Genomic DNA, 24,177 nt, shown 5'->3' with positions numbered 1-24,177 from the left:
TGAAAGGGAGCGGGAAAAACAGGTTTGGGGAGGGAAGGAAGCGAGCAAAGCCGCAAAAGCACGTGTCTCGCAGGCTTAAAATTTATTTTTGAATGCTGAACTGTCTAGCTTTGGGTGATGTTTTCGTTGGTAAAATATAAGATAGGCAATACGACGGCGGTTGTGCCGACAAGATACAAAAAAAAAAAAAACAACGTTGCCCACTGCACCGTGAGGGCTTCAACCCGGATTTTCTCTACGAGGTGTTTCGTAGCGGATACTCGTCCACCAAAGGAGGCTACTACCATGCTCAGAGCATCCCCATGGCAGGTATGTAAAACCCTTTAGTTAACATTATTTTCTTCGCAAGTCACCAGTTGATCATTTTGCGCCCTAAATGGCTTGATGCTTCGATTGAACGGGGCTACGGTCCGTTCATGCGACAAGCAATACCGACGAGACCGTCGGTATCACCCGTCTTGGTTTTGCTAATATTGCGGCCGTCACGATGACTTGGGGGGCGATGCTATATTTTGCTTTATAAGTGCGAGCGAAGCTGAAGCAGCAGGCGCGGGCACGCAGCCTGAAGCACTGCATGAACTGCGCAAGCGCGCTTGGAAGGCAAAAATACAGAGAGCAATGGGCTCGCGTTCTAAAGGGACACTGAGAGTGTTTTCATGCTTTATGACATTTATTTAAGACAGGGTATTTATGAGAGGGTATTTATGCTTTATGAGAGCCCAACTACTCAGAACAGAATTTGCGGCTCGAAACTCGGTTTCTTTCCGCCCGAGAAGTGCCGATCGAGAACTCGCCGGTTTGAGTCGCGCTCACTTTCTTTTCCGTGGTGATGGGCCGTTTTCTAAGGTTAAGACACAAGCACCAAACTCAATCAAAGTTGTGGGTCATTGAAGGCACACACTCAATATTAAAAATAGGGAAAAAAAATATGAACCCCATTTTCGTGGCTTCTAAAAAGCTGCAAACACATTGATTACAAAAAATGGCACAGAAAACCGGAAGCATTCAGTGCGTTTACTTTATTTTTCAACATGGGGTCGTTTCGCGTATTGTGGGACTCGCGGGCTGGACGGCGATGGCAGCGGACGACGGGGTTCTCTACTTTAGAACTGTCGTTTCTGGTACCGGCGAATTCTGACTTCCCATGAAAGAGAAATGTTGGACCGATCAAAAGAGTCGGTACTCATCCCGTACGACACGCCCGACCACTAAGCCGATTTGCACGAAGACGTCGCCGAGCTGTCACCCCCTTCTCGTTGCTAAAGACTTTGAACGCGCAGACGTCAAGCACGAAGTGCGTACTTCGAGTTCAATTTGCACGCGTACGATTTCTTTACTAAGAGGGAATGTGGGCAATACGTGGTGCTGCCCGATTTCAAGCTCGGAGTGCCTTTGCTGGAGGGAAATCAGCGGCAACCTTTTCGTCCTGCAGTCGACGGGCTGCATCACTACGAAGAGTTCTCCCTGTAGCTCAGTGGACAGATGTTTGCGTCACACACAGCGGATCCAGGTTCGATCCTAGGTGTAGGAGTACCGTTTTTTTTTTTTTTGTCACACAATTTGCGATATTTGTATTACTTCTTTACAATTATCACTGAAAAAAACAACAACAAAGGTGGACGAAACGTCGTTGAACTAAATGGTACGGGATTTTCTTTTTTTCACACCTGCGACGCAATATAGCCAGTTTCCACAAAATGCAAGAAGCATATAAATAGGGTAGCACCCGTAAATGTTCTACTGAAATTGCAGCCAGTCATTCGTCCCGATCCCGTTTACCTTTCGGAAACTTGTACAGACTCAGCTTTTACAAACAAACCAGCGGAACTACGATGGGTGCATCCATATCTGTCACCACTGCAAATTTGACAATGGAAAACATCGAACAAAGAGCGCTACAGTCCTTTACCAAAAAGACCTGAGGTGTTCCTGCGTTATGTGTACGACTGGTTTTGTACATTGAAAACATCAGAAGTTGATAAGTTCCTGGCTCACCTCAACTCCATCGAGCCCGACATCCAGTTCACCGTGGAACGGGAAAAAGACAACACTTTACCATTTTTTGATGTACTCGTGAAGAGGCAAGGAAAGGAGATGAAGCTTTCGGTATACAAAAAGCCCACTCACACCGGACGCTACCTTAATTTTAAGTCAAACCATCCAACGAGTCACAAGGCATCAGTCGTTGCAACTCTCATGTCCAGGGCGGCTGTTATCTGTTCTTCAAAAACTGACAGAAAAACCGAGGAGCAGGGTGTGATCGCTGATCTGAGAAAGAACGCCTACCCTACAAGTTTCATCCGGCAAGTCACCAAACGTACGGTTCACGCTCGCCAAAACCCACAACCAAAGGGAGCTGCGCCGCATCGCCCCATCACGCGCATCAGTGTTCCCTACGTTCAAAGTACTAGCGAAGCACTATCACGGGTGCTCGCAAAACAAGGCATTCACGTGGCTCACAAACCGGTATCCACTCTTGGACGATTCATGCCAAGACCAAAAGATCGCCTCCCGAAGAAAAAAGCACCAGGAATTGTTTACGGGATCCCCTGCTTACAATGTCCCAGATCTTATATCGGCGAAACAAAGAACTTTATGAAAATGTTACGCCAGCACAAGAACGATGTACGCAAATTCGACCGAGAACGCAGTGCTCTTGCGTTCTCGGTCGACACTTTGACACCTTTGACCATCTGATAAACTTTGTGAACGTGTCCGTTCTTGATGTTGAAACCAATCTCCGAAAAGGCATCACCTTGAATCATGGCAGATTCAAAATGCACCAGGAAATATCAACAGATCTATGGGTACCTTACCATCTGTTTATGTGAGTGGACTACGACACGTGATTAGAAAAAGACTGGATGGCAAGGCGGAAGCGCTATTAGAAGATATTCGTACCACCAAAGACGAGGCTGCTCCCACGCATGAGATCAATCGCCCCTGAAGAAGAAACCGAATTGGTTCTGAAACGTTGGGTCCGAGTTAAATTTTTGGTTGGAGTCAAATATATTTTTCCAATGCCACTTTCGGATGCAGAACTTGTGAGCCAGCTCTTCACGCAACATCGTGGGGGTATTGTTTTCGCAGCCAATCACGGGAATTCACCACGGGCAATCACTACTCATTTCCAACTCTTTAATGTACAAAACAACTCATCTAAGTGTAGAACAGCGAGCGGAACAAACAGAACTGCAAAGGAATCGCACGGCAAACAATTCCCGCAACAAATTTCGTCTGCGGCGCGCGACAAAAAAAAAAAAAAAAAAAAAAAAAAACGGAGGGGGAAAAATGCGCTCTGTATAGGTTTAGCCACGTGACGTCTGCCACTCACTTTGTCAGCTATTAGCCCCGACAAGTTCGCATGGCGCCGCCTTAGGGCGAACCGGAGTGACGTCACGGCGAGGAGAGAACTTTTCCCGGCTCGCCCCGGTCGCCCTTTGGAGGCAGTGACGACGCTAGCTGTCGGCGCGCTCGTTTCTATTTAATTTGTTTTGGCGTGTTTTTCGTAGGAAGTGTAAATTTTTATATGTGCCTTTATTTAGGTACAGCCTGTAGCTACAGGCGAAACTTCAACCAACATTTGAAGCAGGGTTGACAGGGCAGGCAACGCATGAATCGCAGCTGGTATATGAAAATGAAGAAATACGGCCACAATTCCAGGAGCTTCACTATAGATTTACATTTCGCACAATACATGCTGCTGATGGTCTGAATGAATTGGCAGGTTAAGTATACTATTTTTTTTGTATCTCTGTTTTTAAACAAGATCGCCGAGTGCAGGGGCAAAGTAAAAAAAACACGGAATATTTATTATATACATTGCTCGCATTTGACCTTTGCTGGATTCGAATAGTATTTGAATGAACTACAGGGGTGGTATCTGTGAACTTGTTTATATCAACCCTCAAGTAATGTATAACAAATGTAAGCGAAGTTGTCTAGTTCGTTATTAGTCCCTAAAGCCCTAAAATTCAGATTTTACTTAAATCGATTTGTCCTGAAGCTAAAATACCAGAAGCTTTTCTCACGCAGACTGTCGCCCTTCACAGGTTCCACATTTTCTGCTACTAGTGCTGCACCTGCCACTGGACAGCCGTTTGAATGCTTGCTTTTACTCCTCTTATCCTCTGTTGTTATAGAGTCCAGCTGTAGGGAGTTTGGAGGCTGAGGAAGCTTTTGGGGACCTGCAGCAGTGTCTTTTTTAATTGGAAATGACAATTCAAACTAAACTGTGTATTTTCCGAACACACAAGGCTGGAATAAGGAATGTCAGAAAAAAGTATAAACATTTCAAATTACGGCACTATTGCTGTGCATATTTTGGGCAGTTCAATACATATCATACAGGCAGCTGGGGGCGATTCGGCCGTTTTTGCTGCTACCATACAAACTAACTTCCATTAATTGTGCATCTTCTACGAAATATGCCTGCATACGTGTATAAACTATATAATTAATTCACGAAGAAGCTACATTTATGTAAAACAACCCTGTTCCGCGAGCACTTCAAGGATCATCTGACGCAGGGCCTTTAAAACATCTGCGAACCAGCGCATGCAGAGTGGCATCGCAGAGTTGGGGTCGCGAGCTGATTTGCCGACCACCCGAAGGCCCTTGATATAAATGCCACTTCAAATGCCTTGAAAGCGGGATGTAATATCATCCTAAATCATGAACATGCAAGGAACAAAATTCCAGCGTCTGAAACGTTTCCGCCACCGCTTCACCAATCCTTCGTAAAATTGCCTTGTGTCGTGTGGACGAACGGGGAGGTTCATCGGCGGAATTGCGTCCGCCGATGAATTCGGGATTTGTAATGCAATTTTAAAGGTAAAAGGGACAAGCAGGCTTATAAAATGTACGGAAGCACGTCAATATCGGCTTAACTCAACGTCTTGTACACCGGGTAAACGAAGTCCAGCTCAGACTTGTACGTAATCCGTTACAAGTAACGAAATTACTTGTAATCCCTTACATTTATCGGTAATTTAGTAACGAAATAATTACATCTTTTCTAGAGTAATTTTAAAGTAATTCCCTTACATTTTTTACGTACCGGATTCCTTGTAATCCGTTACATTTTTTTTTTCAAGACCAGCCCCCCCCCCCCCCCTTATAAAGAAAAGGTCGTTTTTATTTTGGTAAAGTTGAGCGCAGTGACACTGTCACGCACATTGACCAGCGCAAAGGGAGGCTTGGCACTCTTCAGTTCTGCAAAGCCTTTTTTTGCAACACCAAGCCCCTGAATCTATTTTCTTTTTAGACCCTAACAACTGTCATAAAATCCAAATAAGCATTTCTACAAAAAAAGGGGGGGGGGGAAGTTATATCCGCTTTTTTTAGTGTCTTTGTTTTTTTTTTCTTTGCGATCGAAGGCGGGGAGAGGTGGACACCAAGTGATTGTACGCCTCTTCGAGAAACTCTAGGGGGTAAGTGCACAGACAAGAATTAACAATGTCCTTCTCGGTTATAGTAAATACGGCCATTTTCATAATGTCACAACACGAGACAACGCTCCGTCTGCCCTAAAATCCACTAAAAGGGATGTGATAATATGTGAAGGAGTTATTGCCACAAGCATCCTCGTTCGTTGCTGCAAACTTATGTTCTCTTAGAAAACAGGATGTATTTTTTTTCTGCTTCTTTCAGATTATTTGAACCTGTTTTGAAAGCTACTTTTTTGTGGTCCAATTTCTAGGGTTGGCCCATTTTATTTGTGAATTTCAGCCAGGTTATCCGCATCTCAGCCACCCTTTTTGTGAGTCAGCTTTTTGCGATCACTCCGAAAATAATAATTGTCTTCCTTTTTTTTTCCGCTGTTTGTATTTCAGCACGACGTATTTTTCAAATAAAAGATAAGAGATCTTTACAAATAAAACATAATGGTGGCTGAGGTAGGCTTGGGATTCTGGGCTTGAGGAGAGAGTGAAACTCATGAGTTGGGAGCCATAGTGTGGCTCAGTTCTCTGCTCTTCGCTGCCCGTGGCGTCAGCGGACGTCTATCTGGAGAACACCGGAGTAAACTGCAATCGGTTCGTGCTCCCTGCGTTTTTGAACGGCATCAAGAAAGGTACACACGGCAAACGTGCATTTGCATTTCCTTATTTCAACCGACGTTCTGATTTTTTTTTCTGACTCATATTTATATATTAAAAACGTTTTCTTATTCACCAACGCGCCTCAACCGAGGCTCGACCTGTTCAGAATCAAAGGAAGAAGAATATCAAGCCAAACCTTTAATATTATTTTATTATCACCTTACGGTTACCAACTCTACTAAAACTCTCGAATATTAGGAAACAGCTGCAACAATGAAGCTTTGCCCTATCTTCGAGCTAAATAGTACTTCCATTACTTCGCTGAAAAAGCTAAATGCTGAGAATTAAATATTCGTGAGGCACAATATGGCACTCCCATCCAGTGACTCAGTTCAAACGGTGCTCAGCGTAGCTGTCGACATCTTCAGTAAGAAATCACGCAATATATGTCTGACGAGACTTTCAAGAGTCAGCTGTTGCTTACTCAAGGTCAATAAATGGGACAGGTGGCAACAACAAGGACTTGAATAACCTTCTTCCTTTTGTTTCTTAATTGAGGAAAATATTGTTGACAGTAACTCCACGAAAGTAACGGATTACTTTTGGGAGTAACGGTCACTTACTTTTATGAGAGGGTAATTGTAATTGTAAAAAATTACAATTTAGCCTTGAGTAATTGTAAATGTAATTCCTTACAATTTTTCAGTAACGTGCACAAGTCTGGTCCAGCTCCTCGAAGAGCTTGCGGCACACAACGCCAAACCAGGAAACCGGTGCATGGGAAGCGAGCCGGTGCGAGATCGCGGAGCGGAGTCCTCCCCCTGACATTACGGTACACCTTACCCAATCAGGGCGCGGCGACCGCAGCGACGCTTGTGTTCGCTCTCGGAACTAATACTTCTCCGACCTCCGTGCGCATGTTTCGGTTTAGGTTTTCCGCAGTTGCGTTTTCTGGCTTTATTAAAAATATACGTGACTCTGTATCAAAATATTACTTGCGACACCACCATAAATCGGCTGGCAAAAAAAAAAAAAAGGTGTTTGGGTGGTGTCAGTGTTCTTTTAAGCTTTGACTTCGCTGACTTCGCTCGCACCTAAGGTCAAAGATAGTACGACCTGATTCGGGGCCGATGAGCGATGCAGGTAAAAACTGTTGAGCTCCTTTCTCAGTGAATATCTCAGCATTCTGAGAGGTAACCTGACAGAAAAAGATAATGTAGAACCGTGATAGAAATGCTTGAGGGTCTCTTTTGATTGGTTTATTTCAGGGTGTCGAACCGGAACCGAACCGAACCGAAAACCGGAACCGAACCGGTATTTTTTCCGGAACTGAACCCGAACCCGAACCGTTATATTGTTATCGCGATGAACCCGAACCGGAACTGAACCGGAAAAAAATTAACGGTTACCGGCTCATGTCAAAACGGTTCGGCCACGCGCTGTTGACAATGAATGTGCTATCAATCCCATTTGTTCTTTAAGTGCCGTCAAGTGACACACGCCTTGCTTACATATTTTTCTTCTCCACTCAGTCTTAGGAATATAAACGCTGCATCCATGAATCTTGACAAACGCTGCATCCATGAATCTTGACATAGGAACCAGTATTGCGCTGGTCGCGGCTTGCACGGAAAAAAGAAAATTGGAAAGCTGTGCAAAAAAAAAAAAAAAAAATCGCGTCACGGGATTTTATTTTTTTACAATATCGTAAATCCTAAATGCTGCTGTGTGCTCATTTCATAACACGTTTCTAGAACGCGCGAGTTCTTGAAGCTTGCTTCCATCGGAATAAGAAAAGAAAAGGCTGTGGAGTTTGATAACGTTTGAGGGAGAGAAAGAAACTTTATTTACAGTTGAAATGAGCATTCATGAATTATATCTGCTCTTCGCTGCCCCAACCACGGGTCAGACTATATCGAGCTATGAAGTGTCAAGATTTACATGCCGTATTTTTTCGTACCGGAAACTCGATAAATGCGGGGGAAAAAAAAACAACAGGGATACAAACCCTAGTCGCTCGCGGAGAAGCGAAGCTGCGCGCACTTTCGAATTTGACAAAGGATCTGCCGAGCTTCTGTTGCTTGTTTAAGGGTCTAATTTGAGTTACCGAAGGCTAGTTCAAATAAAGAAAGCTGTATTTTCTCCCCACTGTTCTTTCAATTGCTTACACGCCGAGGTGGCGGGATAGTTAGCGAGTTCTACTTGTAAGTGGGTTTGTAAGGAGGTCGCGGATTTTACAGCTACTGCGTCGGACCCAATTAGATGAAGTCCGAATGCGTAAACGTCGGTGAGGTAACATTTGAGTGCAAATAAAGAAACCATTCCTGGTAGAAATCCCCGAGCCTTGCACTACGATGTATCCCGTTTCGTATGTGCTGATTTCAGATGTTTTATTTGTAATTTATTTTGATGCTGCAATTTGTCATTTATATTGCCGAACCGGTTCGCGAATCGGTTCAGCGCCCCGAACCGGTTCGCGGATCGAATTAATCGAACCGGAACTGAACGGGAACAAAATAAATTTACCTGAACCTGAACCGTAACCGAACCCGTATTTTTTTCGGTTCGACACACTGGTTTATTTTATGAAACATCAATTGCAGAAACTGCAGAAGCGATTCAAGACATCGTTGGACGAACCGGAAAACGGCCCATTCCTTGCACGATGGCAGCCAAGTGCTCTCAGGCGAGCAAGAATGTATTTGTCAGCGTTTGTATGGGTCTCAGAGTTTATTTATACCATGATTAAGGTATTTAAGAAAAACTACACTAATTTTCTTGCATTTCCTGGTATCGGTTTTTGTGCACAAAAGAAGAAAGAGACACAGCAACATGCAAAGCGTCAACAGGCATCCCTTAGCGAAAAGTCGTTCAAGATCAGTACACTCGAAGTGTACAGAAGTATACTAAAAGTATACTTTCAGTGCGGTCTTTGTGCTGATTGTATACTTTAAGTGTACTTGAAGTATACTTCCAGTAAAAATGGCGGTGCACTGAAAGTATACTCGTCCGTACAAAACTAGTACATGTAGTAGAATCGTAGTGCCCGCGGTAAAAAGTAGCTCGAAATCAGTATACAGAAAGTGCACTTAAGTATACTAAAGGTCTACTTTCAGTGGTTGCAGTCGGTGTACTCAAATTATAATAATCTTGTATATATATATATATATATAGTGCGATTTTTAACATCAACACACTAAAACCGCGATAGATAGGCCGATGCCGTTTTCACTGAATATTTGTGGGGCGCGGCGGACATTAGATCAGTAAATAAACGTCACAGTACGTTGTCTAATTAGCTTTTTTAATTGACAGTGTAATTGACCATGTTGAATTTTCAATTTTAAAGGGGCTTGAATAAACTCTAGCCCAACTGAAACAATTTGCGAAAAGGTGGAGAGTTTTGGGTTATTCATAGCTAAAACTCTGCCTTTCGTCGCCTGATTAAAAACAGCGCGCTGGACAGAGCGCAGGATGCTATTCTTACGTATTCCCTTCAGTCGAACTGTTGGAAGTATGATGCTGGAGCATCCACCAAAGGCACGCTGTCAAAAGTGTGCAACTTCGTTTATGCTGAATGCGACATTACTTTCTGAGGGTTGTAACTTCTCTAGAAAATTAAATAATGCATAGAACTTCAGTATGAGAAGTTCTCGCTAACACAAACAAACATTCCATCACCGATATGCCATGTCAAAACCGCTAAGTCACTCTCCACTTTGCCCGCCCCTGCCGCGAGTGGTTCTTAAATCGAGGGAAAAAAGTGCGAAATTTGATAAATAAATATCTGAAAGCCCCTTACTGTTTCGTGAATAGTTTTGATTGTGTTAGGCTCTAATAACGACTGCCTCTAAAACAGCAATTTTAAAAAAAGTAAATATACGAATTTTAATTACTTAAAAAAAAATGCTGCCACGGTTATTCACCCATGTAATGTCCGCCGAGTCGCACGACACACATGAAGAGTGCATCAACATGACAGAGAGCCCCCAATTTTCCTGAAACCAGTTGATTAAAAAATATCACCGGGTATAGCTGACATAATGTGACAAAGGGATGCTTCATTTCTCATTTCACTGCAGACAACGTGGTCCAAAAGTTCCCCGGGGAAGCGACCGGCACTGTCATAGCATACTTACGTCGCAAATGCAACATGGACTTACGCCTAAAAAAAGCACAAACAGAAAAATTAGCTCCATTGTACGCCACGGAACGTAGCGTTATCTGACTTGTCAATAATTATTTTAGCTAGACATTTCTATATATTAATCAATTAAAAAGTCTACTTTTATTGCGAAGATAGCTTTTGTTTTCCCTGAACTGTATTTGTTACCTTTATTGAAGAATGAAAGTTTACTGTAAAAAACTGTTAGCACTATTCGGAAGCTAGACGATCGAGGGTAATTGCACCAAGTGTGTGATGCTGCTAATGCGAAAGCATGCACATGACTTTGTCTTCAAAGTGCACCGCCACTTGCGTGCTGCCTCATAGGCTAGTAGACAAATTACGTTTGCAGGATTATCCAGTGTTTTTGTAATGCAGGTCTCAGCGCACTATACGCTGTTTGAGATATCTGCATCCACAGCCAGCAAAAGGACCGGAGGAAAAAGAAACCACGGCTAATAATGGGGACATAAGATGCTCCACCTTGCATAGTCGCATGCAGCGCAAATCAACTTCTGAACCGTGTAAGCGAGGGGTGTTATGAATGAAAGCTCGCTCTGAAATTGGCTGGAGAAATCGGCGCCTTCATGTAACAACCTTAAGCTTTCACCGAAAGTGTTTCATGGTGTAGATTTATCTTGCAAAACTTGAAGACACCTCAATTTACGTGAAAAGAGATTGACAATTGCAACAACGAACAACACCGTCGATCGAGAGTTGCACACTGTAAAAAATCGACGTAAATTGAACGTGTCTTTCCCTCGTGAAAAAAGACAGGCACGCTCATTGTTTCAAAACACGAGGTTGCCCTCATTATTTATGTGCCGCGAGAGCCGATCCTTCCAGAAAAGTTGAAATCCCAGCGGTGCAAGCATGCGCTGATGAATCAAAATAGCCTTGGCGACAAGGGAGAAATTGCTTGAGATAGTTTCGGTTTTACACTGAAAAAAAAAACCCGAAAGTTTAGAGAAAACCTAAGATAGACTAAATGTTTGTTAATTTTTTACGAATATAATAAAGTTACATTATTATTATTAATATATTGATTTGCTTAGTTTTGTCTTCAAAAAAATAAAAAAACAAAAAGAAGACACTTTTGAAAACTGCGCAAGACCATCGCTACTGCAATGAGCTTCCGTTCGGCCACCGTTGGAGTTCCGGAAGGTTCGAGCATCGCACCCCTTTTTACGTTTTAGCCGTTTTAGCGGATATTTTAGATAGCTTACTTAAGAGTACCGTGTTCAATAATAGCAAGCGATTACTGACAGCTGTGAGACGCAGCGTCGCAAGTGGCGGACAGTCATGGCCAACTGGTGCAAGCGAAGGTGAGGAAGTTGCTTTTGTTTCTGCCGAAGTGCGCCGCTGTTTCAAACTTTGTCTTGTAGCGTGTGCTTGCTTAGCTATGCTTGACTCTCACTATGCTCTACCTCGTTTTATTTCGTTATTTGAGAAGAGCGTATTTTCAAAATTCATGGCTCTCTCCGCAGAGGTAGAACGATTCGCGTGCGGCGGAACCGAGCGCCAGCCGAGGGCTTGTCCTGGGCGCCGTCCCTACGACGGTCGCCCGACGACGCTTTTGCGGAGCGTTCAAGTACAGTCTAACGGCAGCTCAAGCAATCACAGGTCATGCTAGTTCTGACGTGTGGTTCCAACAGTCTCTCGCCAACGATTTGTTCCATAAAGCGGGAGCGAGAAAAACGTTACGAGAGCGAGCAGCATGATTTCTTGCCCATGCTGATGCCTGTGCCGTAGAGACGGACGATCTCTTTGCGTATGCCGAAGCGGCACGCTTTCCAAGTTTCCGATTGTGTGTTGTGAATAAAGTGAGTTTGGATGTCACGTTTTTTAGTGGCGGCGAAAGCCGCTACAAAAGGCAGAGCAGTTAGAAAAAGCAAAAGCATGAACAAATGTTAAAAGGACCTGAATATTCGATGGAGTTAAAAGACTACCAACGTACCAACTCGCCCAGTTATTCTTTGTCGAAGAATAATAGCCAATACTAATAAATTAAATAAATTCCAACTTTTAATTGGTTAGACATCTCTAATTGATGCAGTACACCCCTACCCTGTTCTAGTTTTTTTATGATATCAGATAATGTGTAAATATATAGGATAGTTCATAGCAACCATCTATGTCCGACCCTTATATTGAATCTTTTCTTTGAAAGCTCGAAGTTATATAAAAAAAGTGCTTCTCATAAATTAAGCCGCACCACTGAATGTGTAATAGCGTATGACTTGTATGTGTGTTCTCAGCAAAACAAAAGGAGGCATTAAAAAAGGCCAATCATTTTGTTTGCTCTGTGTTAGAGCTTCGTTCAGGTACACGCAAAATGTGGGTGTCTACATCTAAAAAAGTGTAATTGACATTCCCCGCAGGGCTGCAGGCATGACTCAGTTGGGCTAGCAGGTTGCAACCTATGGGAACCTGCAGGGACCTGCATCACAAGAGTAAAAGTGACGTCCGCCCACTGATCTCTATCATGGGTGGCTGGATGATGCATCGAGCGGACAGGGATGAAGCCACCGAAAGTAAGCGGCCTGTCCCGATAGCGAGCGCTTGACAGGCTTTTCAACTCTCCCGAGTGCTGGTTCGAACTTTGGGATTTCATCCAGAACTAATTTCTGCAGCGCACTGGCACATGCGGAAAAGCGCACTGAACAAAGCAAATTTATCGCAATGGTGACTCTGCGAGCGCTTTGAAAGGTTTGAATGGCATAAACGACTTTGTTTGCGCGAGCTCAATATTTCATTCATTTTATGAAGTGTTATGGTTGAGAATACTTTCCAGGTACAAAATTTTGCAATCAGGAGTAATGTTCAATGCATTCGTATCCATGGGGTTACTTTTTTGCATAACCAATTTTGAGCAATTTCGATAAACTCGCAAAAACTAAGCCTTCGCGAAAATGAGGTCGTTTACACTTGTACAATTAATCTTAAAACCAATATCGAATACCGTATTATACTAAACTTCTAATATACAATTTTATTATTAGCACACACAGCCCTGAAATTGGCCATTCTCAAATGTTTTCGTTGTGGCCTTCATCAATCCATGTGCTTAAATTGTAGAAGCTGCAACCTTGAATCTTTTCTTTTTCTTTTCTTTATGGTGCCTAAGATTTGAGGTAATAAATGTTGTGCCCTGCAATGAACACTATTACCTGTACCATAGCACTGGGCATGCAAAGAAGGCACACCACCAATGTCTGACATGTCAGGATGAAGTTGTTACTATCTTGCCTTCCTCACATAGTGGTCCTTTGAGCGAATTGCGTGATGTTCTATTATAGAGTGGCATAGGGTAATTTTCTCTTCTCTTTTTACGCAGGATGTAATGGCATACCATCATCACAAAGGAGAGTGTACAGTGAGGCAGGCTCGGAAACTTGAATAAAGTGAAAAGTAGGATTGCAATTTCTGTTTTATCAATTACGCGAAGAACACTGGCCATAGTGTTTGTATGCTACACATACATACTTTCAGCTGAAAAATGCAATGCACCTCTTCATGGCTTTTCTCACACAGTTTCAGAAGACGCCGGTGCGTCATTCTCACGAGGAATAGAGCTGCCAAAGATTTCCTCGTTAATTTCCTGACTCATCTTTAAGAGTGCATTCCCCGATGGTGGCGCCTCTGCATTATCATCATCAATTGAGTTGTCAACGGCGCTTCTTAACATTTCACGAGAATGGAGCTATATGACATGAAATTTCACAGGTTGAAATACAGCCGTTCAAAGAAACACCTTTGAAAAGTCAGCTTTTTAAATGCAGACGTCGATTTTTCTGGCCAATTTAAGACCGTTTTTTTCATTCAGAACGCCCGACATACACGGCGTCCCAGATAACTTGCACCATGCTTAAAAAAACACCGGAAGGCTCTGCAGGAGTGAAATCAACTGTCGTTAGCAAGCGTCTTGAGAAAGTGCACAGATTTTTTTAATGCGCCTGGTTATGCAAATAACTAAGATTAATGAGCTAACCTTTCAAATATTATTTTAAGGGCCAAGATGTCAATTGTAAAGTTGCAGGGCGCAGTGAGAAACACCCAATTAAAGTGTTTGAAACATAATACGTTTTCGTGCTTTTTTCCGGCCTTCAAAGAACGCACATTCGCGGCGCGCTCGCACGCCGTGATTGGGGAAGCGAGTTGTCACGCTGTATTTTTTGTATTTCGCGGGCGTTTTTTTGAAGGCTAGTAAAAAGGAGCATGCAAAGTGCACCTTGTTGAAAATGGTTTAATTGGGTGTTCCTTAATGCGCTCTACAACTTTCCATTTCACACCTCGGCTTTTAAACGAAGATTTCAAAAGTTAGCTTGTTAGTCTTAATTAAATAAATAGGCGCACTAAAACCATTTCGTGCACTTTCGCAAGAGACTTTCTAACACGTACAGCTGGTTTCACTCCCGCAGAACGCACCGTTTTTTTTGTTTTTTTTAAGTTTGGTGCAAGTTATCTGGGACACTCCGCATATATATACTCGTAGTGTACATTTAGTAAACTAAAAGCACACATGTAGTGTACTAAACTTGCACTTATAGTACGCTACAAGTATACTCGAGGTACACTTATGATATACTACATATGTACTTGGGGTGTATGTGAAACTAGTACGATTTCAGTACATACCCTAAGTTCACTATTAGTATAGATTCAGTATACTGATTTTGAACGACTTTTCACTATGGGGTGGAACTCCTGAAAAAAAAAATCCAGTGTGGCAGTGAAGGATTCGTGCCACAGAAGAAGCATGCATAAGTATTGCTGAAGCTGCACAAGAAAACAGAAGCTTTGATTCAGTGCCAGCTGCTCAATGTGCAGCTGCAAATGGCACTTTGTGCATATGTAGAAAAAGCAGGCAAGTTTTTTATTTAGCTTTTCTACTAATTACTTACTCCAGGCACATTAAAGTGATATTTTGTCGTGAACCTCAAGTAGAAGCCTTTGTGCTGATCACGCGGGGTCTCCGGTAAGTCGAGCTGGAAAAAATCGGTACCATGCTCATACTTGCCTCACATTTACGTCAAAGGTATATTTTAGAGGTGCATGCTCTTGTGACAAACTTCAAAGCCTGACTCTGTGTCCGCAAGAAGTAGAACAAGATTTTTGAAAATTTCGATGGGGAATGCAGATGCAGCCGATGAAGGAGCTACGAGAGCCATGTTTTCTGCAGACAAGAAATGGTGCAACGCGGTTGCTTCACGAGGGTGCTCTTGTCCCAACAGATTTCGTCTGCGTGTCGTGTGATTCATTTATCCGATCAGTTACTTTTTGTCCTTATTTCTGTCTGTGTATGCTTAACTCTCGGCACGGACAGATTTCAGAAAGATTTTATAGAATTTTACTGTATGCAGCAACGTGGCTTATTGCGCCCTTTTGAACGGTGACGTCATATGCCCTTAGCGAAAGCAAACATGGCAGCCGCTGGAACTTCTTCGTCTGCGTCGGAGTCTGTCATCGGAATATTCAGAAATGTCGTTCTGACTTCTCACACAGGCGGAGCTGTTCTTTTCCATTTGGCACGATATAGTGCGTCACTACAATACACCTTTGACGAACATATCAGGCACATACGGGCAGGTACCATTTTTTGCCACTCGATTTATCGCCGATCCCGCTACCTTTGCCGCCCTACATGCTTATAATTCTTGGTTGATCGTAGGATGCCCTAATATTTGTAAAATTTGTTTTAAGTGTAGATGTAATACTACACATTGAATTTCGCAAATAGAAAGGGGTAAACCCGTTGCTGCTGCATGACATCACATAATACATAGGATCGCGGGATGGTTGAGATAAAAGGTGTTTAAAGACAATCAATGATGCGCGTTTATATTTAGCTTGTAATTACGCTGTTGAAATGGCTGTCCTGTTATTCAATTCCTAGGCTTGTTTCGTCCTCTCTGGTTTTCGGTCGGACTTTGTAGTTAAATTTTGACATAAAACGACAAAGAAGGAAACCGACCCTCGATTTCTGCTTTCCACCCGAAGGAGAAGGAAAACCATTCCTCCATTCAACGGAAGTTAGCTTCCAGATCCGCTGCTTTGGAAGAGAATGAGAAAAACATTGGGATGGGATCTTCTTTCCGACAGGAGGTGCACCGTGGGTGTTGGCTTTTAACCTCTCAAAGCTGCACTAACGTGGTTTCTGAGATCATATGTTCTCAGTGATAACTCCTATAGGCCCTATACTTCATCTCACTTTAGCGTAGACTAACTGCCAAGGTTGTGCTATGCGAGATAGTAGCCCTGACTGGCGGTTGGGCTGCACGAGCACTCGTACAATCTCCGACGCGTCATACAAAACAATTAGCTCGCGGTTTTAGCATGTGTGGCCAACAAAAGTCTTTGCTAAGGTGAGACAAAACAAAATCATCTTAAAAAATCAAAACAAAATCTTGCTCATGCAACGCATATTTTCCTGTTAAAAATGTGATTTAAGATCGGAACACGCCACTTCCTTAGCTGAACTTTCCGCTGAAGAAAGACAGTTCATAATCCTGGCGAGGCGAAATTGAAGGGACGAAAGGGGCTCGGTCCTCGAATTTCAAGCTACCCCTCCATAACAGAAAATGCCTCATCGACTGCTATCGAAAAGGACACTTGCGATTGGCTGAATTGTGATAACTAGTTCATATAAAAGTAAAACAGAAAAGGCAAACACTTTTTGCTTCGAACCGTGCTTTACTCTCGGCCAGGGTGTGCTTTTGTCTTAGTTATAGTCGTTCCTTCTCTCAAGCAATGCTGCAACTACCGCATTCATCGAAGTTTAGTGGCATTTCCAAGCACTGATATTTAAGAACCAGAGAAGGGAAATATTTTCAGCCAAAACAATAAAACTATTTGCAATCTGGCAGATGCTAATCAAACTAAGCATGTTTTGTGTTGTGTTCTACAACTGACAACACCCACATCCTCAGCCAAAATGTTGACATGCATTTGGGGGCATGGTTTATCGATCCGAGGAAAGTGAAGTGTGCGGCGCCCCTTTAGAAGTGCAGCTAGGTGCACACTCCCCAGTTAAGGGGTTGCTTTGGGGTAAGCGCACTAAACATTTTTAAAATGCTAGGAAAAATGTTTAAACATACATGTTTCTACCTTGACTTGGTTTCTCTTCACCTGCATTTGCACAGCAGTGCCGGCAGCCAACAGAAAATTTTCCTGGCTGAGCTTTATATTTTGTGGCATTTGAGTGTCGTTTCAAGTTTTTTCACTCTCTATTCTCGCTACTTTCATTCTATTATGCTTTGATAATAACATGGTCTTATAGGTTGTCAACGGTGCCAGAAGGGCACAACAGGAGACACTGCTCCTTTTTTATTATTTGGATTTTCAGGAGGCAGCAGAATTTTATGAAGCAGGGTTGGACCCAGCCTGATCGGCTCTAAACTCGCTGGTTGCCGACCCATCAGTGTGGCCAAGGACGCCAGCCATGACTAGAACTGTGATGCCGGCCACTGCTGAGACTGCGGTTGCTGCATTGACCGGGACATCAACCACAACTGAAACTGCAACTACAAAAAGGGTGTCAGCTGTGACCCCACCAAAAAGGGTAATATTAGGGAATTTTTAATTGACAAATCAATGAAGGGAATTCGGAATACCCCATAAAAGGTTCAAAGGTTACTGACATGCAACACATTTTGGGTTACAAGGCAGAGCGCCTTCCTACCCTTCGTGAGAAGTCGTTCAAAATCAGTATACTAAATGTACACTAATAGTGAACTTAGGGTATGTACTAAAATCGTACTAGTTTCACACTTTTATGAAACGAAATAGTATAGTTTTAGTACACCCCAAGTACATATGTAGTATACCATAAGTGCACCTCAGTGTACATTTAGCATAATGTAAGTGTACATTTAGTACACTACATGTATGCTTTCAGTGTACTATATGTACACTACCACTACATTGTCCCAGATAACTTGCACCAACTTTACAAAAAACAAAACAAAAAAAAAAGAAAAGAACGGGCGTTCTGCGGGAGTGAAACCAACTTTACGCTGTTAGCAAGTCTCTTGCGAAAGTGCACGAAATTGTTTTAGTGCGCCTAGTTATTTAATTAAGAATTACAAGCTAACTTTTGAAATCTTCGTTTAAAAGCCGAGGTGTAAATTGTAAAGTTGTAGAGCGCACTAAGAAACACCCAATTAAACTATTTTCAACAAGGTACACATTGCACGCTCCCTTTTCCTAGCCTTCAAAAAACGCCCGCGAAATACAAAAAAAAAAAAAAAAAAAAAAAACCGCGTGACAATTTGTTTTCCCAATCACGGCGCGCGGAGTGCCGCGAATGTGCGTTCTCTGAAGGCCGGAAAAAGCACGAAAGCGTGTTATGTTTAAAACACTTTAATTAGGTGTTTCTCAATGCGCCCTGCAACTTTACAATTGACATCTTGTCTTTAAACGAATATTTGAAAGGTTAGCTGATTAATCTTAGTTATTTAATAACCAGGCGCATTAAAAATATTTGTGCACTTTCTCAAGACAGTTGATTTCACTCCTGCAGAGCACTCCGATGTCTTTAAGTATGGTGCAAGTTATCTGGGAGGCCGTGTTTGTCGGGCGTTCTGAATGAAAAGAACGCTCTAAAATTTGCCAGAAAATATCGGCGCCTGCATTTAAAAAGCTGACTTTTCAAAGGTGTTTCCTTGAACGGCTGGATTCCAACTTGTGAAATTTCATGACATATAGCTCCATTCTCGAGAAATGTTAAGAAACGCCGTTGACAACTTAATTGATGATAATGCAGAGGCGCCACGGTCGGGAGATGCACTCCTAAAAATGAGTCAGGAAATTTACGAGGAAAGTCTTGGCAGCTGCATTTCCAAACATTTCTCGTCGAAATAACGTACAATCATGTTATAAAATTACGTGGGAAAAGTTGTAAAAAAAAGAGGCACTGCCTTTTTAAGTTGCCAGCATAGACGTTAAAATGACAATTGAATCATTTCCAAATCTTCGCTCGTGAAAATGATGTACTGCCGTTTTCCAACACTGACTAGGAGAGTCGCCATTTTGATTTGCGGCTATGTACGTGAAAGTTACAAGGAAGTCGTTGGCAGCTCTATTTCAAAACATCCTTCGCAGAAATGACGTACCAGAGTCTTCTGACACTGTGTGAGAAAAGTCATAAAGAAAAGGTGCATTGCATTTTTCAACTGGAAGTATGTATGTGTAGCATGCAAACTTTATGATCAGTGTTCTTCACGCAATTGATAAGACAGAAATTAAAATCCTACTTATCACTTTATTCAAGTTTCCGAGACTGCCTCACTGTACACTCTCCTTTGTAATGATGGCGCACCATTACATTCTGCGTAAAAAGAGAAGAGAAAATTACCCTATGATATAACATCACATAACTCGCTCAAAGGACCACTATGTGAGGAAGGCAAGATAGTAATAACTTCATCCTGACACAAGGGTGAGGAAAATAGGACAATAGCATTTCTGAAAGCCTAATGTGTCAGACATTGGTGGTGTGCCTTTTTCGTATGCCCAGGGCTATAGTACAGGTAATAGTGTTCATTGCGGGGCACAATTATTACCTCAAATCTTAGGCACCATAAAGAAAATGTATCACAAACAATAGCCTTTTCTAGATTCAAGGTTGCAGTTGCTACATTTTAAGCACTTATGGATTGATGAAGGCCACAACAAAAACATTTGAGAAGGGCCATTTTCAAGAGTGTGCTAATATTAACATTGTATTTGAGAAGTTTCGTATAATACGGTATTCGATATTGGTTTCAAGATTCATTGTACTACAGTAAGCGACATAATTTTTGCGAAGGCTTAGTTTTCGCGAGTTTATCCAAATGGCTTAAAATTGGTCATGCAAAAAAGTAACCCCAGGAGTACCAATGCACTGAACATTATTCCTGATTGCGAAATTTTGTACCTGCAAAATATTCCCAACACTAACACTTAATAAAATGTATGGAATATTGAACTCGCAAAAATAAAGTCGTTTATGCCATTCAGATCTTTCAAAGCGCTCGCAAAGTCACCATTGCGATGGATTTGCTTTGTTCAGTGCACTTCTCCGCATGTGCCAGTGAGCCACAGAGATTAGTTCTGGATGAAATCCCAAAAATAAGACATCTGAACGTCGGACATACGCACGTTTTGATAAAATAGAATCTCACAATTTTCACATCGAATGGCTTCCCAGGAGACTTCTCGTGTTCGCATGCACTGTTACTCCGCACAAACCAGGCTCTCGTGGGATGACAAGAAAAAACCCAGCGCCCTGAACGCTCTTCGAACCAGCATTCGGGAGAGTTGAAAATCCTGTCAAGCGCTCGCTGAAAGTATTGAAAGCGCACAATAAAGACGAATACGAAGACGGAGAGGCAAACAGGACGAGCGCTGACTATCAACTGAATTTTTTATTGGAAAAAATAGAAACAGCAAAATAAAACCAGCAAAAAGCCACAAATACTACAAATGTGACTAGTCATCAATGACTCGGCCACCACACGTGTCAATGAAGTCCACTTCCTTTTCGTGAAGGAAAAGTGAGGGCTGACTGATACACTTATCTGGTCACATTTGTAGTATTTGTGGCTTTTCCTGGTTTTATTTTGCTGTTTCTATTTTTTCCAATAAAAAATTCAGTTGATAGTCAGCGCTCGTCCTGTTTTCCTCTCCGTCTTCGTATTCGTCTTTATTGTGCGCTTTCACTACTTTCAACATGCATAACCAACTCGTCTGCATCGCCACATTAGTTCAAGCGCTCGCTATCGAGACAGGCCGCTTACTTCCGGTGGCTTCATACCTGGCTGCTCAATGCACCATCCAACCAACCATAATAGAGATCAGTCCGCGGACGTCACTTTTACTCTTGTGATGCACCTCCCTGCAGGTTCCCATAGGTTGCAACCTGCTGGCCAAACTGAGTCAGGCCTGCATCCCTGCGGGAAATGTCAATTCCACTCTTTTAGACGTAGACACTCACGTTTTGCCTTTACCTGAAAGAAGCTCTAACACAGAGGAAACAAAATGATTGTCCCTTTTTGAATGCATCCTTTTCTTTAGCTGAGAACATAAATACAAGTCACACGCTATTACACATTCAGTGGTGCGGCTTAATTTATGATGAGCACTTTTTTTTTTATACAACTCCGAGCTTTTAGAGAAAATATTCAATATAATAGGTCGGACATAAATGGTTGCTATGAACTATTCTATACATTTACACATTACCTGATATCATCAAAGCACCAGAGCAGGGTAGGGCCATATTGCATCAATTACAAATTTGTACCCAATTAAAAGTTGGCATTTATTTATTTATTACCATTGGCAATTATTCTTTGACAAAGAATAACTGGGCGAGTTGGTACGTTGGTAGTCTTTAACTCCATCGAATATTCGGTCCCTTTCGCATTTTTTTGTTGCTTCAGTGATGTGATTGGCATAAGTCGTTTTGGAGCACCTTTCGAAGCAGCCAAAACAGTGTTTTGGAGCAGCAGAACTGGCCTTTGGAGCAGCCCGAACAGTGTTTTATAGCAGTAAATGTGACTTTTGGAGCAGCCAAAACAGTGTTTTGGATCAGCAAAAGTGGCTTTTAAAGCAGATGTTCTTAGAAAAATAAAACCAAATATTCGTTTTAAGCGCTGGACAAATTAAGGGCACCTTGCTCACCGCAGTAAACAATCTATGGTCAAGTTAGGCAACCTGGGAGTCTTCCAACATGTAACTGAAGTGCCAGTGACATGACGCATTTTCGAACGCTTCAGTTAAATGATATATGTACCCGCTATAGATAAATAAGAACCAAACTGCACATATTGAAATTTATCTGAAAATGACCGGCTTAGTTAGTAAATATCACAGCATTAGGTTGACTAGTTATATAATATAATAAATTGAAGCACTCTCCGACTAATGAAACACGTTACTGCAGTGCAATCCGAAATTGTACACAAGAAAAAGGTACATTAAAACTAGCGGGTGCTTTTATTTTTGCTTTTTGGAAATTTCTGCAAAGCTGCTGTAAGCCTCGCTTTGCCTTCGGCAAGTAATGAACGTCCACTTTCAGTGTCTCCAAAGAGACTTTGAGACATCCCACAAGTGTTCAGTGCTGTAGGCGTTGCCGAGAAATTCTGAACAACCGTTTGCCACCGTTTTACTGGTTCCCCACGTGTTAGATTTTCGTCAAAAGTAAGCAAACGTAAATGAATAGACCGATCTTACCAGCTAGTTTGAGTACGCCACCGCTGCCGCCATGCATCGTGGAAGCTGTAGTCTTTCTGCACGCGCGACAACCCCGCTGGATCTCTAGGCGAGCAGAGCACGAGGCGACATGAGCTGTCTCGTGAACTCGCATCTGCATCCTATGAACTACAGTTATGGCGGCGTCACGCATGCGTGCAACGTTTGGTGAGATCGGTCTATTGCAAGCGTCACGGCTGGTACATCTGTCGTGCAATCATGTTCGCATGCACTTGAGGGCAACTACGGCAGCTTGCAGTTGCACGTGCTTCAAAAGTAAGCAAACGTAAAGAAATGAATTGCAAGCGTCACGGCTGGTGCTTCTGTCGCGCAATCATGTTCGCATGCACGTGAGGGCAACTTCGGCAGCTTGCAGTTGCACGTGCTTTAAAGGTAAGCTAACGTAAAGAAATGAATTGCAAGCGTCACGGCTGGTACATCTGTCGTGCAATCATGTTCGCATGCACGTGAGGGCAACTTCGGCAGCTTGCAGTTGCACGTGATTCAAAAGTAAGCAAACGTAAAGAAATGAATTGCAAGCGTCACGGCTGGTGCCTCTGTTGTGCAATCATGTTCGCGTGCACTTTAGGGCAACTTCGGCAGCTTGCAGTTGCACGTGCTTCGTCGCGCGAGCGGAGACGTCTGTTCGATCGAAACCGAAATCATGCCACTCCGCTTCGTCGCCAACTGGTTCCCACAAAAAGTTAACTGTTAGGCATACAACAAACAACTGTCAAGCTGCGCGTGTTTGCCAAGCCGGAGGGCAAGGTACAAGCTAAACACACAGCAAAAAAGAACCCAAGCGCATCGGTGCAAAAGTGGGCCCGACAGTTTCCATCCGAGCAGGACGCCTAAGTTTTTCGTCATATCGTTACAGTTGCTGTCTACCTTCCTGGCACCGTCATGGTCACCACTATCTGGGAACGGCGACACCATCATCAGAGGCAACATCACATCAGCGACATCTACAGATACAACTAAACTGCACCCGTAATCGCCGGCCTATTCTTTGTGGATCGGTCTTCAGCACGTGTATCCTACGGTTCTGCCCCTGCTTGGCCCCAACCAGTCACCATCAGCCACCTCCGCGAGCTCAGCGCCACTGGGTAGACAAGCGGCGGAATCGTTCAACATCGCCAGTGGGCCCGACAGCTTCCATCCGAGTAGGATGCCTAAGTTTTTCGTCATATCGTTACAGTTGCTGTCTACCTTCCTGGCACCGTCATGGTCACCACTATCTGGGAACGGCGACACCGTCATTGGAGGCAACATCACATCAGCGACATCTACAGATACAACTAAACTGCACCCGTCATCGCCGGCCTATTCTTTGTGGATCCGTCTTTAGCACGTGTTTCCTACGGTTCTGCCCCTGCTTGGCCCCAACCAGTCACCATCAGCAGCCTCCGCGAGCTCAGCGCCACTGGGTAGACAAGCGGCGGCATCGTTCAACATCGCCAGTGGGCCCGACAGCTTCCATCCGAGCAGGATGCCTAAGTTTTTCGTCATATCATTACAGGTGAGTAGTTTCAAACACCTTGGTTTAAAGAGCAACAATGTGTGTCTTTTTTTACTGCCGGGCCCCAAGGCATGCTCAGTGTTGTACCTCGAATGTTGTGAACTGTATCGCGTTGGTAGTGCTTGTGTTGCTGCCTACGTAGAAAGTGTTAGATATATGTCACTTTTAATCCTCGGAGGGGATATTGAGACTAACCCTGGTCCTATGACGAAAGCGCA

At 43.1% G+C, this 24,177-nt stretch overlaps 1 pseudogene; it reads left to right on the top strand.

Moving 5' to 3' along the window:
* The first annotated feature begins 117 nt into the window (after window positions 1–117).
* Window positions 118–23,434, top strand: LOC115310768 (annotated as a pseudogene).
* Window positions 23,435–24,177: the final 743 nt, after the last annotated feature.

This window comes from Ixodes scapularis, unplaced genomic scaffold, assembly GCF_016920785.2.
Source record: "Ixodes scapularis isolate PalLabHiFi unplaced genomic scaffold, ASM1692078v2 PGA_scaffold1__304_contigs__length_218370807, whole genome shotgun sequence".
In the NCBI taxonomy this organism is placed as follows: domain Eukaryota; kingdom Metazoa; phylum Arthropoda; class Arachnida; order Ixodida; family Ixodidae; genus Ixodes; species Ixodes scapularis.
This window is presented reverse-complemented; position numbering and strand designations above follow the sequence as displayed.